The 13,570-nt window shown below is 43.1% G+C and overlaps 2 long non-coding RNA genes across 2 annotated transcripts in view; one reads left to right on the top strand and one right to left on the bottom strand.

Moving 5' to 3' along the window:
• LOC309350908 overlaps nucleotides 1–13,570 on the bottom strand; it is a 1,133,389-nt gene that overhangs the window by 488,203 nt on the left and 631,616 nt on the right. The gene's annotated exons all lie outside the window — the stretch shown is intronic.
• LOC309350860 lies at nucleotides 8,570–12,196 on the top strand. The gene is made up of 3 exons (XR_014160523.1): nucleotides 8,570–9,586; nucleotides 11,664–11,703; nucleotides 11,948–12,196. It is a non-coding gene; the product is annotated as an uncharacterized lncRNA (long non-coding RNA).

Here is a 13,570-nt window from a genome sequence, read left to right as displayed (position 1 = left end):
TGCAGTAGAAATGCAACATCATAGGTTGCTTCTCAACAAATGATCTCTGAAGACCATTTCCCCCCTTTTTGGACCTTTACCATCTGATTTGTTCATTCTTCCCGGCCTTGATTCTCACTGCCTTTTGTAGACAGGGCAGCTGTCTACTAGTTCCATCTGGTACGTAGGCTGAGACCCTACCTGCCAGCAGACTGTCTTGCCAGAGTGGTGCATGCTCTGGTTGTCTCCCACTTGGACTACTGCAATGCGCTCTATGTGGGGCTACCTTTGAAGGTGACCCGGAAACTGCAACTAGTCCAAAATGCAGCAGCTAGACTGGTGACTGGGAGCAGCTGCCAAGACCATGTAACACCAGTCCTGAAAGACTTACATTGGCTCACAGTATGTTTCCGAGCACAATTTAAAGTGTTGGTGCTGACCTTGAAAGCCCTAAATGGCCTTGGCCCAGTATACCTGAAGGAGCATCTCCACCCACATCGTTCAGCCCAGACACTGAGGTCCAGCTCCGAGGGCTTTCTGGTGGTTCCCTCACTGTGAAAAGTGAAGCTACAGGGAACCAGGCAGAGAGTTGTCTCGGTAGTGGCGCCCGCTCTGTGGAAAGCTCTCCCATCAGATGTCAAGGAGATAAAGAACTACAAACAGTGGTTCTCAACCTTGGGTCCACAGATGTTTTTGGCCTACAACTCCCATGATCCCTAGCTCACAGGACCAGTGGTCAGGGATGATGGGAATTGTAGGCCAAAAACATCTGGGGACCCAAGGTTGAGAAAGGCTACTTTAAGACATCCGAAGGCAGCCCTGTTTAGGAAAATGTTTAGGGTAGTTTTTAATGTTTGATGTTTTATCACTTTATTATTATTATTATTAATAATATTCTGTTGGGAGCTGCCCAGAGTGGCTGGGGAAACCCAGCCAGATGGGCAGGGTATAAATAAGTTGTTGTTGTTATTGTTGTCGTTGTTATGCCTCTTTTTAGAGTGTATGACTCCTTTTTAACATAATATGGCTGCCATCTCACATCCCTGCAGATGCAATTCCCAACGTCGCACCATGGATATATGAGGATATTTGTAGGATATATGATGGTACTTGTTTGCCATGTATTGCAGCTAAGCAACCATTCCTAGAATTATAGAACTGTAAAGTTGGAAGGGACCACAAGGGCCATCTAGTCCAGGAATCTTTTGTCCAATGCGGGGCTCCAACCCACGACCCTAAGGTTAAGAGTCTCATGCTCCACCCACTGAGTTAACCGAATGGGCATTTGGCTCCCATTTAAAAACTCCTTCCACCATTGTAGCAACCATCGACATTGACTGGTGGTGATAACTGGTGGCATCAGTGGTAATAGCAGGCAGGAGCTCAGTAATGATAATGGGGCCTGCCAGGGTATCCGGACCCTGGGAATTGCCTTAGTGTGCTGAGCACTGATGGTGGGATTGGATCAGGTTGTTGTTGCTGCAGCAACAAAACTTCTACTAGTCAGGGCAGGCAATAGTAGGCCTTGGTATGCAGCAATTTACTAGGTGCTGGTGGTTCTGTGGGTTAAACCACAGAGCCTAGGACTTGCCGATCAGAAGGTTGGCGGTTCGAATCCTCATGACGGGGTGAGCTCCTGTTGCTCGGTCCCTGCTCCTGCCAACCTAGCAGTTGGAAAGCACGTCAAAGTGCAAGTAGATAAATAGGTACGGCTCTGGCGGGAAGGTAAACGGCGTTTCCGTGCGCTGCTCTGGTTCGCCAGAAGTGACTTAGTCATGCTGGCCACATGACCCGGAAGCTGTACGCCGGCTCCCTCAGCCAGTAAAGCTATATGAACGCTGCAACCCCAGAGTCGGTCATGACTGGACCTAATGGTCAGGGGTCCCTTTACCTTTTACTACATGTTGTCACACTGCTCCACAAATATAATAGGTTTCCAGGTCGTGGTGCACAAGGTTTAGCTTCTATTTTGCAGCTGATCCTTTGATTTTAAGATGGAGGAGGTGGGCTTGTTTTGCAGAGTGGGGAAGAGGGTTCTGTGCTGCTGTTGCTCCCTCTGTAGGTTAAAAAGTTGGCTGGATGTTTTCGTTCAGGAAAGACACAGCATTAAGGTGTGTGTGTGTGTTTGTGTGTGTAGAGGAAACTTAAATGTCAGGCTCATAACCGTAAAGGAATTGGCAAGCCCCCAACACGATATTTTCAATAAACATGATTTGCTTTTTTAGAGATGCGGGGAAGACTCCTCCTTTGTACAAACTACAAAGAATGATGTGAAATGCACTACAAATGTCTGTTGCCGGAGGTTTGCATGGCAGAAGATGAATGTCTCTGTCCATTTTATTTTTTAAAACCTAATTTGGCAGGGGATGTTGTGCTAGGAGGACTGGAGCTGCGAGTTCGGTCTAAATCAAAATAAGTAGCTATCTGTTGTGGTACCTGGAGCCACATTATGACGTTCCAGGTGGCTATGCAGCATATCACCCATAATTCCCCCTCGTGACACTCCTGCGACATAAATTAGAGCAGGAAGTGCAGGGGCTGCGCATCAATTATCTTTAATGCTGCGCTGTCTCTCATGCACAATTGGTGCACTATGGTGTATTATGTAGGCTGCGCGGCGGAGTACCTGTAAATTGTATTTTGTTTGTTCCTTGCAGCTGCCAGATGGTGTGGAACTCTATACAACATCTCTTAGTGTTGCTGAATTTTAAGCAGGCAAATAGAATGTTATACAATGTTTTCCCTGTCACTCTCGTTCTTCACCATGTGCTCACCCTGTTTGATGCTCGCATGAATTAGCAACTGGTAGTATTCCCCACCATTTTGCAGTCTTAAATCCCTCACAATTGCCTTGTACTTGCTTGCGTTGATGACAACAATGGCTAGCCTGTGTGGAGCGCTTTTCAAAATGCTCCGATTTGTTCTCTTGGCTGTCTCTCGCTTGCGTGTGTAAATCCGACGGGCACAATGCAGCCAAAATTAAGCACTTTTAGGTCCCATTGATTCCCATAGAAAGGATCTGAACCCTTGTTTAACTCTTCCCTTGAAATGACTTAACAGGTCTTAACCTGGGTTGGATCGTGCAGCCTGCTCCAAATTGAACTGTCATTGAAATTCTACTCAAGAGTAGAACTCCGTCGTATAGTTAGCAGAGTAAAAACTTAAACACGTTGCAGGATTCCCAAAAAACAGATCAGAGGCAATTGTATTTCATCCAGCAGAGCTTTACTGCTACCGAGGACAAATGAGCATAATGGTCACAAATCCAGTACATTCAGGATTGGCACTGTCCATAAGAAATCCAGTTGCAGCAGACTTAACTTAAACTTACAAGAATTTACAATAAGTCTAAACCTTAACACTAAACATACTATGTACAGAACACCACACAAGAAGGAACAGGGATAGAAGAGAAAATGAGTGAAACCCAGGCTCCTTCTGGCCTCTTATTATAGTCAGCATGACCTTGAAGAAGAGATAACACAACCAGTTTAAGCCAGCTGTACTTAGCGTCTCTGAAGGAATAACCCAAACATCACCAACCTTCTGCTTGTTTCTTTCACACACAGAAGCTTCCAGAAGCTTCCAGAATCCTCTTGAATTAATTAGAATATGAAAGATCACTACATATCAGATTAACACTTTCTGCACTAAGAAATGCAAACTGACTCATCTGTTTCTGTTTATCTTCATGGGTACATTGCGGAATCTTACTCAACCTGTCTGTCACTAGAAAATCTCCTAAAGTTATTTAACACAAAAAACACGCTTGCTTCTGGCTTTTGCTTCACTTAATATACACATTTTGCTTGTGATCCTTTAGAAAATGAAAGTCACTAACCTGATGCAAATAGACTACAACTTGACTCCTGGCCATGTAGACTGGGGCTGATAAGATTTTTGGGACTACAAATAAGCCACCTTTGACCTAGAAGTAGGCACATGTTGAAAAATAATATCCACAGGTCTTGTAAAAGGATGCTCAGTGCACTGTCCTAATGCATAAAGGTAAAGGGACCCCTGACCGTTAGGTCCAGTCGTGGCCGACACTGGGGTTGCGGCGCTCATCTCGCTTTATTGGCCGAGGGAGCCGGCGTACAGCTTCCAGGTCATGTGGCCAGCATGACTAAGCCGCTTCAGGCAAAACCAGAGCAGAGTATGGAAAAGCCATTCACCTTCCCGCCGGAGCTGTACCTATTTATCTACTTGCACTTTGACGTGCTTTCAAACTGCTAGGTTGGCAGGAGCTGGGACTGAGCAACGGGAGCTCACCCCGTCGCAGGGATTTGAACTGCCAACCTTCTGATCGGCAAGTCCTAGGCTCTGTGGTTTTTTGCTATTTATTTTGCGTTTTTGTTTTTGAGGCTTTTTCAGTTCATTTGCTTTTGTGACTGTGTGGAACCCAGTTCAGCTACCGACTGATTGATTGTGTGACTGCGGAAATGGATAAAAGCCCCCCCATCCAAACAGTGACTATCGTCAGTGCAGGTAAGAAAATAATAATAATTTTAATTTTTATCATCTACAATACTGTCTTATTTATTTTGTAGTGCAGTACATTGATTATTGCTTTCATTTTATGGATCAATGGTCTCTCTCATTAGATAGTAAAATTCATGTTAAACCGCTATTTTAGGGGTTGTTTTTAAAAATCTGGAACAGATTAATCCGTTTTGCATTGCTTTCTATGAGAAAGCACGCCTTGGCTTTGGAACACTTTGGTTTTGGAACGGACTTCCGGAACGGATAAAGTTTGAGAACTGAGGTACCACTGTACCAAGATGTGTAGACAGGGGTTTCATCTAGGGTGGGACACTTGACCTGTCAGATATTGATCAGGCAAATGCATGGCAACAAAAACTATCATACGAACCTGCCTTATACAATGTTATATTATTTGTCCTTCTAAGTCAGTGTTGTCTATTCTGTTTTTTTTTTATTTTTTATAATATTTTATTTGGATTTTTCAAACATAAATGCAAAAATTAAAAAAACAGTATAACATATATCATAACATCTTTTCATAACATCTTTGGACTCCCTCGCGCCTCCCGCTCCCATTTACATCATTGCCAATTCTTGCCAGCAATTTATCATCTTGTTTACGCTCTTATGTCAAATTCATTTAAATATAATCTATAAATTCTCCAAAAGGTTTATAGTTTTTTCTCAAATTTACTTATCATCTTAATTCTCACCAATTTAGTGGTGCACAATTATTTATGATCTAGCATCCTTTCTTAGCATTCAACCAAATTACAGTGTTTTTTTAAATAAATCTTGAATTTCTTCCAATCTTCTTCAACCCTCTCCTCTCCCAGGTCTCGGATTCTGCCAGTCATCTCGGCTAGTTCCATATAGTCCATCAGTTGCATCTGCCACTCTTCCAGTGTGGGTAGTTCTTGAGTCTTCCAGTTCTTAGCGATGAGTATCCTTGCTGCCGTTGTTGCATACATGAAAAATGTTCGGTCCTTCTTTAACACCTTCTGGCCGACAATGCCCAGAAGGAAGGCCTCTGGTTTCTTAGGGAAGGTATACTTAAATACCTTTTTCAGCTCATTATATATCATTTCCCAGAAAGCCTTCACTCTAGGGCAGGTCCACCAGAGGTGAAAGAATGTTCCTTCAGCTTCTTTACACTTCCAACATTTATTATCAGACAAATGGTATATCTTTCAGTGTTGTCTATTCTGACCTGCAGCAGCCCTCCGGGATCTCTGGCAGAAACATTCACCACCACCTGCTTCTTCATTGGAGATGAGAGAGGCCTAGGACTTTCTGCATCTAAGCCATCCTGGGTTGAAGCATCATTGGGGTGGGGTGGGGGCTTAAAATGAATTTGTAGCACAGGTCTCCTGCCATGCATATAGGTAAAGGTAAAGGGACCCCTGACCATTAGGTCCAGTCGTGGCCGACTCTGGGGTTGCGGCGCTCATCTCGCTTTATTGGCCGAGGGAGCCGGCGTACAGCTTCCGGGTCATGTGGCCAGCATGACTAAGCGAACCAGAGCAGCGCACGGAAACGCCGTTTACCTTCCCGCCAGAGTGGTACCTATTTATCTACTTGCACTTTGACGTGCTTTCGAACTGCTAGGTTGGCAGGAGCTGGAACCGAAGAACAGGAGCTTACCCACAGCGCCACCCGCGCATATACCTCCATCCAGTTGTATGTGCACAATCTCTTGAGTCACAAAAAAGGTTTCTAATTTAATACCAAAAATGCATGTTACACACATCTGAAAGGACGCCATGGTCCACAATAGGGTCTGTTTTTATTTTAACATTTCACCCAACCCATAGAAAATCTTTTCTTGATGTTGGCAGCACAAGAGAATTGTAGAAAGTCCTGTATTTAGGATTGCAAAAAATGTATAAGCTACTAAATGTTCTATGCTACAGGAAGGCCCAAGATTTTGAAGACTTTAGACACATTGGGTAGGTATGCAAAGAATTAAGACTATTATGGATATTCCTGGGTATAAATGGCCAAGGAATTCTGTGGTTCTGAAACTGAGAGAGCTGAAGAGTTTAATCTCAATGAAATGTTTAAAAAAGGTGTGTGTGTTGAGGGGGAAGATTGCTAATATGCTTGGATTTTAGTGATGAAAAAAAGCTGATAAGATAAAAGAATTTCCCAAGAAAATAGGAAGCAAACATTTGGCTGGGAATATTAATCGATAAGATTGTATCTTTAGTTTGTTTGAGCGGTTTTTAAAAACAAACAAAAAGTGAGATATACTGAAAGCAGCAATATAAAGGTCAAATAGACAAGGTGCAAGAGGTTGGGTAATAATTCAGATAGGAATTTAATTTAATTTAGTGAGGAATGGGGAGAGGACAATGCATTTTGTATGCAATTTTCAATGCTATATGATTTATATGCAGCCTTTAGGCATTTTTACACTCCTGGCTTGAGAGCAGAATTGCAAAATTTGGAGAAGTGTGCATTTTGGAAGAGGATAGATGTGCTTTGCTTTACATATTGTTTTGGGAAGTGTGGTTTAGTTAAGTTTAAATGTGAACTGGATGGAATCCTCCATCCTTACGGAAAATAATATATAATAACTACCAAGTAATGAATAATAGTGGTATCCTGTTAATGGTTTTCATTTTCTTTTCTTTTTTTAGTCTCTTCTAACTGTGACCAATTTGCCTGCAAACATCTTAAAAATAGGCCAATTCACCTCAAAGCTTTTATTTTTCTGGCCTATTTCCTTGCAAAATCTTGAGTTCTCTCCGCAATGTCACTTTTTCTCACTTGATAAACAAATTAGCTTGGTGATTTAAGCATTCTCACCCCTGCCATTATATTTTTTATGAGGGCTAGCTTGATAAATGTTCATATACTAGGATGAAGGGTTATAGCAGTTTCTGCCACTGTCACTGCAAGAAAGCTGTGAGGCTAGGCACACTTAATTGAAAATTAGCTTTGAGCTGCTTTTAGTAAATCTCCTTCAGTAAGACAAGTGGGTGTAGTTCACACACTTCTCTAAAAGAGTATTCCAAAGGTTTTTTTCAGTTGCAAATCCTGCATTCTTTTTCCAGAATTCCCATATGGGAACTTCTCAAGCACATCTGTAGGAAACTTGCAAAGTAGATATTTTAAAGCTTCTATTGTTTATATGTATAGACATACATAGCAGTATGGTGTATTATATATACCAGACATTTAGGACATATACACATATACAGGACCCAGTACAGAGTACAAACCTAGAATTGCAGAATTGTGGAACTGGGGGCCACACCAAAGGCCATCTAGCCCAACCCCCTGGAATGCAGGAAGAATAGCAGAAGAGTCTCTGACAGATACATCCCCCCCCCCAACTTGCTCTGCTTCAGGACCCTTTGCCTATTGCTTCATTACAGAGGCCAGAATTTTGCTTCCTCTCATATTCAAGATTTTTGTACCTGCATTGTTGTATATAAAACAGGGACTTTTCCATATTGTCTTCTAAATAGAGAAATTGATGGTTGGTCTTCTGGAGAAGGTAGCTTGCTTGTCTTCAGGGTAAATGACTTAAGAGGAATATTCATAGGAAACTGCCTTGGACAGTGTCAGGCATTGACCCATCTACCTCAGCATCGTCTACACTGACCGGCAGCATCTCTCCCAGGTTTCAGACAGGGAACCTTCTCTGCCCCACCTGGATCTGTCATCCAGGATTATGTGTGAGGATGGGGATAATGCAAAACAGATTGTCTAATCCTGTGCTATGGACACCCCTAGACTTGGGAGTCTTCTACTGCATTTCAAGGGACATTGGGATTGTCTCCCTTTGGAAATGGGGCTGAATGAAGAATGATCTGATATAAAAACATGAACTCCAAAAGAGAAGATTCACCTGCAGATGGAACAGCAAGTGCTTCCAAGTTCTGAAGAAACATTGGGGGGGGGGGCAAGTTTGGCCCAGGGTCCAGGTGGGTGGGTTGCCATGGGAACAATGACCTGCCCTCCTTTGTGACATCTCCTGCTTCTCCCTTAAAAGCCACCAACTACAGGTGTCCATTGTGGGATAGTGAGGAGCAGTAGAGAGAGAGGTGGGAGAGCAGGAGATTTAGAGGCATTGGGAGGCAGAGACATCATGCAATCAATAACCGAAATGCAGAAGGAAGGAAGGCTTAGTGGACTGGTCCTTCGCGGGACAGAATGGTAAGTTTGTGGGGCCCCATCCTATTCTTTGCCCCATGTCCTTCTCCCCAGAACAATTCCTGTAGGGTCATTATCATGTGGTGCTGATAATGCCAAGGTTGCAGGCTCGGTCCCTGAATGGGACAGCTGCAGTGCCCGCAGAATACTTGAATCTATCTTCCCTAAATGGGGGGGGGGCTGAAGTGGTGACACCCCCCACGGTGGCGATTCCAGGGTCCCCTCTTAAAGGGATTTGTATATGGGAGTTACTGGCCATACACTGAAAGGTTGTCGGTGAAGCGGTTTCCAAGAAGGTAAAACAATGTAGGTGTTGTATGTTGACAAGGCCTTGTTCCTGTAAGCACTCACGCTGCAGCATCTTGCACTAATTGCAGCTTCCAGGTCAAGCATAATAATAATAATAATAATAATAATAATAATAATAATAATAATAATTTCTTTATACCCCACCCATCTGGCTGGGCTTCCCCACGTACAGTGCATGGCAGTAATCCAGTCTTGAAGCAATCAGGGCATGAACTATGGTAGCCAGGCTCTCTCGGTCCTGGAATGGCAGGAGCTGGTACCTCCTTTCTCTCCAAGCCCTGAATGCTCTTGGCTGCCTCTCTGCAGCTGTTATGAAGTCCTACAGTTCATTCAACTGCAGAAAGAGGGAAGGAATTGGGAGGGATGTGCTGGCAATTCTCTATTAGGATAAATGTATTTCTGTTCTGCATCATCTCTTCTAGGCTCAGGAGACTAAAAAAATTCATTCAACCAGAAAAGAACAATGAGGTGGCCCCGCTGCTGGACAATAAACAGCCTGTGGCCAGTGGCGGAGGAAGCCAGAAAATCAAAGACGAAGGGCACCCGGAGGAGGGGCGATCTGCTCACCGTGGCGGGTCAGAAAGAACAAAAAGACGCCTCAGAAAGACCAGAAAGGTGGCCCCACTGCAGAAGAAGCTTATGCCTCCAGGTGAGGAAGTTCCTCCCCCCCGTGCCATTTTTGGAAGGGCACGAATAGGCCAGGGTGGTATCTCAGGGAGAGATGAAATAATAATAATAGAAAAAGCAAAAAGGACCTTAAAGGAATTTTTTGAACTGAATTTAAATAAGGGCACCGATTTAAAGATAGTCTGGGATGCTAGTAAAGCTGTCTTAAGAGGTTTCTTTATTCAACAAAACGTAATTCAAAGAAAACAAAAGGAAAAAACAACAAGAAGAAATCGTAGAGATTAGAAAAAGCGAGCTGGAATTATACAAAAAACCAAATAGTGTAGAATTAAAAAGAAATATTAAGATCCTACAATCTCAATATTTAATGCTAATAAATGCAGAAATGGAATGGAAACTAAGATTATTGAAACAAAAAACCTTTGAACATGCTAATAAACCAGGAATGTTATTAGCATGGCAATTAAAGAAGAGTTAAGTGCGAAGGCAAAATAATAAACAACCCTAAAGAAATAGAGAAACGATTTGTCGAATTCTTTAGAGAACTCTATAAGGAAGGAAATGAAACATCAGAAGAAGTTAAAGAATATTTAGAACAGAACGGTCTTCCGAAACTTACTAAAGAACAAAAAGAACTGTTGAATGCCCCTATTACACTGCACGAAATTCAAAGAGCAATTAAGGAAGCAAAGATAGGAAAGTCACCAGGGCCAGATGGCCTACTGGCAATATGTTATAAAAATTTTGAGGACATACTGTCTGACCCATTAAGAAGTATCATGAACAACATCTTAAAAGATGGAACCATGCCAGACTCATGGAAAGACAGCCTTATTGCATTAATTCCAAAACAGGGAACGGACAATCTAATTATTAACAACTATAGGCCTATCGCACTCCTAAATAGCGATTATAAATTATATGCAAATATTTTAGCCGAAAGATCAAAAAAAGTCTTCCAGATGATTATACACAATGACCAAGCTGGCTTTTTGCCCGGGAGGCACATTTATAGCAACACTAGAAACATTATAAACTTATTAGAGTATTTAGACTTAAGAATAGAAAAGAAGGCAGTCTGAATGGCCATAGATGCTGAAAAAGCTTTCGATAGGGTCTCCTGGAAATTTATGAAAGGTCTATTACACCATATGGATTTTGGTATACAGTGATGCGGGTGGCGCTGTGGGTAAAAGCCTCAGTGCCTAGGACTTGCCGATCGAAAGGTCGGCAGTTCGAATCCCCGCGGTGGGGTGCGCTCCCGTTGCTCGGTCCCAGCGCCTGCCAACCTAGCAGTTCGAAAGCACCCCTGGGTGCAAGTAGATAAATAGGGACCGCTTACTGGCGGGAAGGTAAACGGTGTTTCCGTGTGCTGCGCTGGCTCGCCAGATGCAGCTTTGTCACGCTGGCCACGTGACCCGGAAGTGTCTCCAGACAGCGCTGGCCCCCGGCCTCTTAAGTGAGATGGGCGCACAACCCTAGAGTTGGACACGACTGGCCCGTATGGGCAGGGGTACCTTTACCTTTTTATATAAAAGGGATTGAAGCATCCAATTATGCTAAAAGGGATTGAAGCCATCCAATTATGCTAAAAGATTGGGAAACCAAGGAGAAGATTATTAGAATAATCTTTGAAGCTGCAAAGGGACGAACTAACGTGTCCCCATGTCCTTCTCTTGTTGCAGTTGTGCCCAAACTCTTTGAAACTCTTCCAAAGCCTGAGGTTAGTACTGGGGGGAACAAAAGAGGAGTGGATCCCCAGACCCCCTGACTGCTGACTGTGGTCTTTGCCCTCAATTCTGCAGTCTCTGAATCCTTCCATGCCCACCCTCCAAAAGGCAACTAATGCAGCTAATGTGGCATGTGTCAGGATGATGCTAGAGGCATGTCCTGCCCTCTTCCCTGGTGCTGCCCTTCCACCTCTGCCCAGGAGGCTGCAGGGCCCATGGAGGTCCTCTGGGGCAAGGGATTGGGCCCACGCCTGAGGGAGGTCAGTCTTTCCTGTCTTGGGCCTGCTTGTGGGCTCTCTTGCACCAGCTAATGATGGGTTTTGTAGTGTCACAAAAGGCGTCTGATGCATATTTCTCTTTCCGCTGCAGGAAGCAACAGCCAGACATCAGCTGCCAGAACCCAAAGAAGGTAAATGAATCTGCACACCTTGAGGACTTTTCACTTAGTAGTGTTATGGTTCATGCCCGAGAAAGACCTCCCAGGCCTTCTTGCTGTGCCTTGCAGGCCTTTTTCACTTTGCCTCAGTAGGCAGTTCCCTGACTGACTCCAGCTACAAAAGCTGAGGTGGTTGAACCCTTGGGTTTGGGTATAGTTTAGAGGGCTTTCTTGAAAGAGGCTGTTAATTCAGTCTCTCTTTTTCATTCTCTTCCAGAAGACCTGCTTATTGAGGACATCGAATGGGCTTAAGGTGGACTTCCGGCAAAGCCACGGCCATTAGAAAGAAGCACAAGATAGCCCTCTGGGAAATCTGGAGCAATGCAGGGGTTTTAGAAGCTCTGTGAAGGCTACGTGGACCTCGGAACCCCAAGAGGATTATCTTGGTGGACGTAGCACCCGGCAGTGCCCAGTCGTGCTCTCCTGCTCCCCAGGTTTTGTCAATAAATCCGGAGACGGGATTGAGCTGCGGACTTACTAAAATTGAGTTTACGACGATTTGGAGAGCTGAGGGTGTAAAAAGGGAGTCCGTTCCGGCAGCTGGGAGAAGATGGCGTATGGTTGCAGGAAGGAGCGAGGAGAGAAAGTATCTGCTGAGTGTTGCCAAGAAGACCTCGGTTACTTTGTTTAAAGTGACAAAGCTAAGATTTTATGAAGGACCAACAGGTGGCAAGTGAAGTAAGAGGAATCTACTTTTCTTCTCTGGGCAGATTCTATCCTGCCAGCGGCTTAAACTTAAATTCGTCACACTCCACCATTTTTTGGGCTGGGAAAGCCCTGCTAATTTTAGCTAATAAACTGAGGCTTGGATTAACGAACAGCTTCCCCGGCCAAAGCTTTTCGTTTGATATACTGATATACTGATGGATTTTGCTACCAGATTAATTACAGTTTAAGGGAAGGAGGCTTTGAAATCGGGACTTTTAACCCCCCCTCCCCCTTTCTGTTCTCCTGGAGGAAAGAGTTGGAAACTTTTTATTTCACCGTGTGTTATATGTGGCTTTTTACTTCTTCTAATACCTTGGATTAAGCTGACAAGCGGCGGAAGACAAATTACAAGATTACAAATATCTTTATAAGACAGATTACAAATATCTTTATATTTCCCATTAAATCTTTCCTTATTAGGTAAAATATTGGTAATAAAGTTGAACATATTACCAAGGATGATGTTTTTATTTCAAAGTATCCCAATACTAGGAGGAGATAAATGTTTTAATCATAGGAAAAGAGATTTGGCCAAATTCATGTGGTCAGGGAAAAACCCAAGAATAAACCATAAAATAATGATAGATAAGAAGGAAAGAGGAGGATTTGGCCTCCCTGACATGGAGTTATACCATGATGCGGTGGGTCTGACCTGGCTAAAAGAATGGATTAAATTAGACGATTCAGATGTGTTGGATTTAGAGGGAGTAGACCCGAGATTTGGATGGCATGCCTATCTAATAGATTAGAAAGTCAAAGTACATAAAGGGTTCCTAGGGCATATAGTCAGAAAGTCTATATATAAAATATGGGAGAAATATAAAAGACTCCTAGAACCGAAAACTCCTTGGTGTCACAGGGAAAAAATTAAATATGAAAGAAAAATGGGCTACTTATAAAACTGTATTAAAGGAAGAAATTGCAGAATTGGAATTAAAGGATTATACAGAAATTAAAGCTCATATTAGTGATTTGTTCCAATATATTAGTGATTTGTTCCAATATAGATTAGCGAAAGGCAAAAAGATAGGATTTGAAAAAGAAATATCAAAATTCAATAAATACTTAATACAAGAAAGATCAAAAAATATATCTAAATTATATAATCTGATCTTAGAGTGGGAAACAAAGG

This window comes from Podarcis erhardii (genome assembly GCF_964252035.2).
Source record: "Podarcis erhardii genome assembly, chromosome: 10".
NCBI classification, from domain to species: domain Eukaryota; kingdom Metazoa; phylum Chordata; class Lepidosauria; order Squamata; family Lacertidae; genus Podarcis; species Podarcis erhardii.
This window is presented reverse-complemented; position numbering and strand designations above follow the sequence as displayed.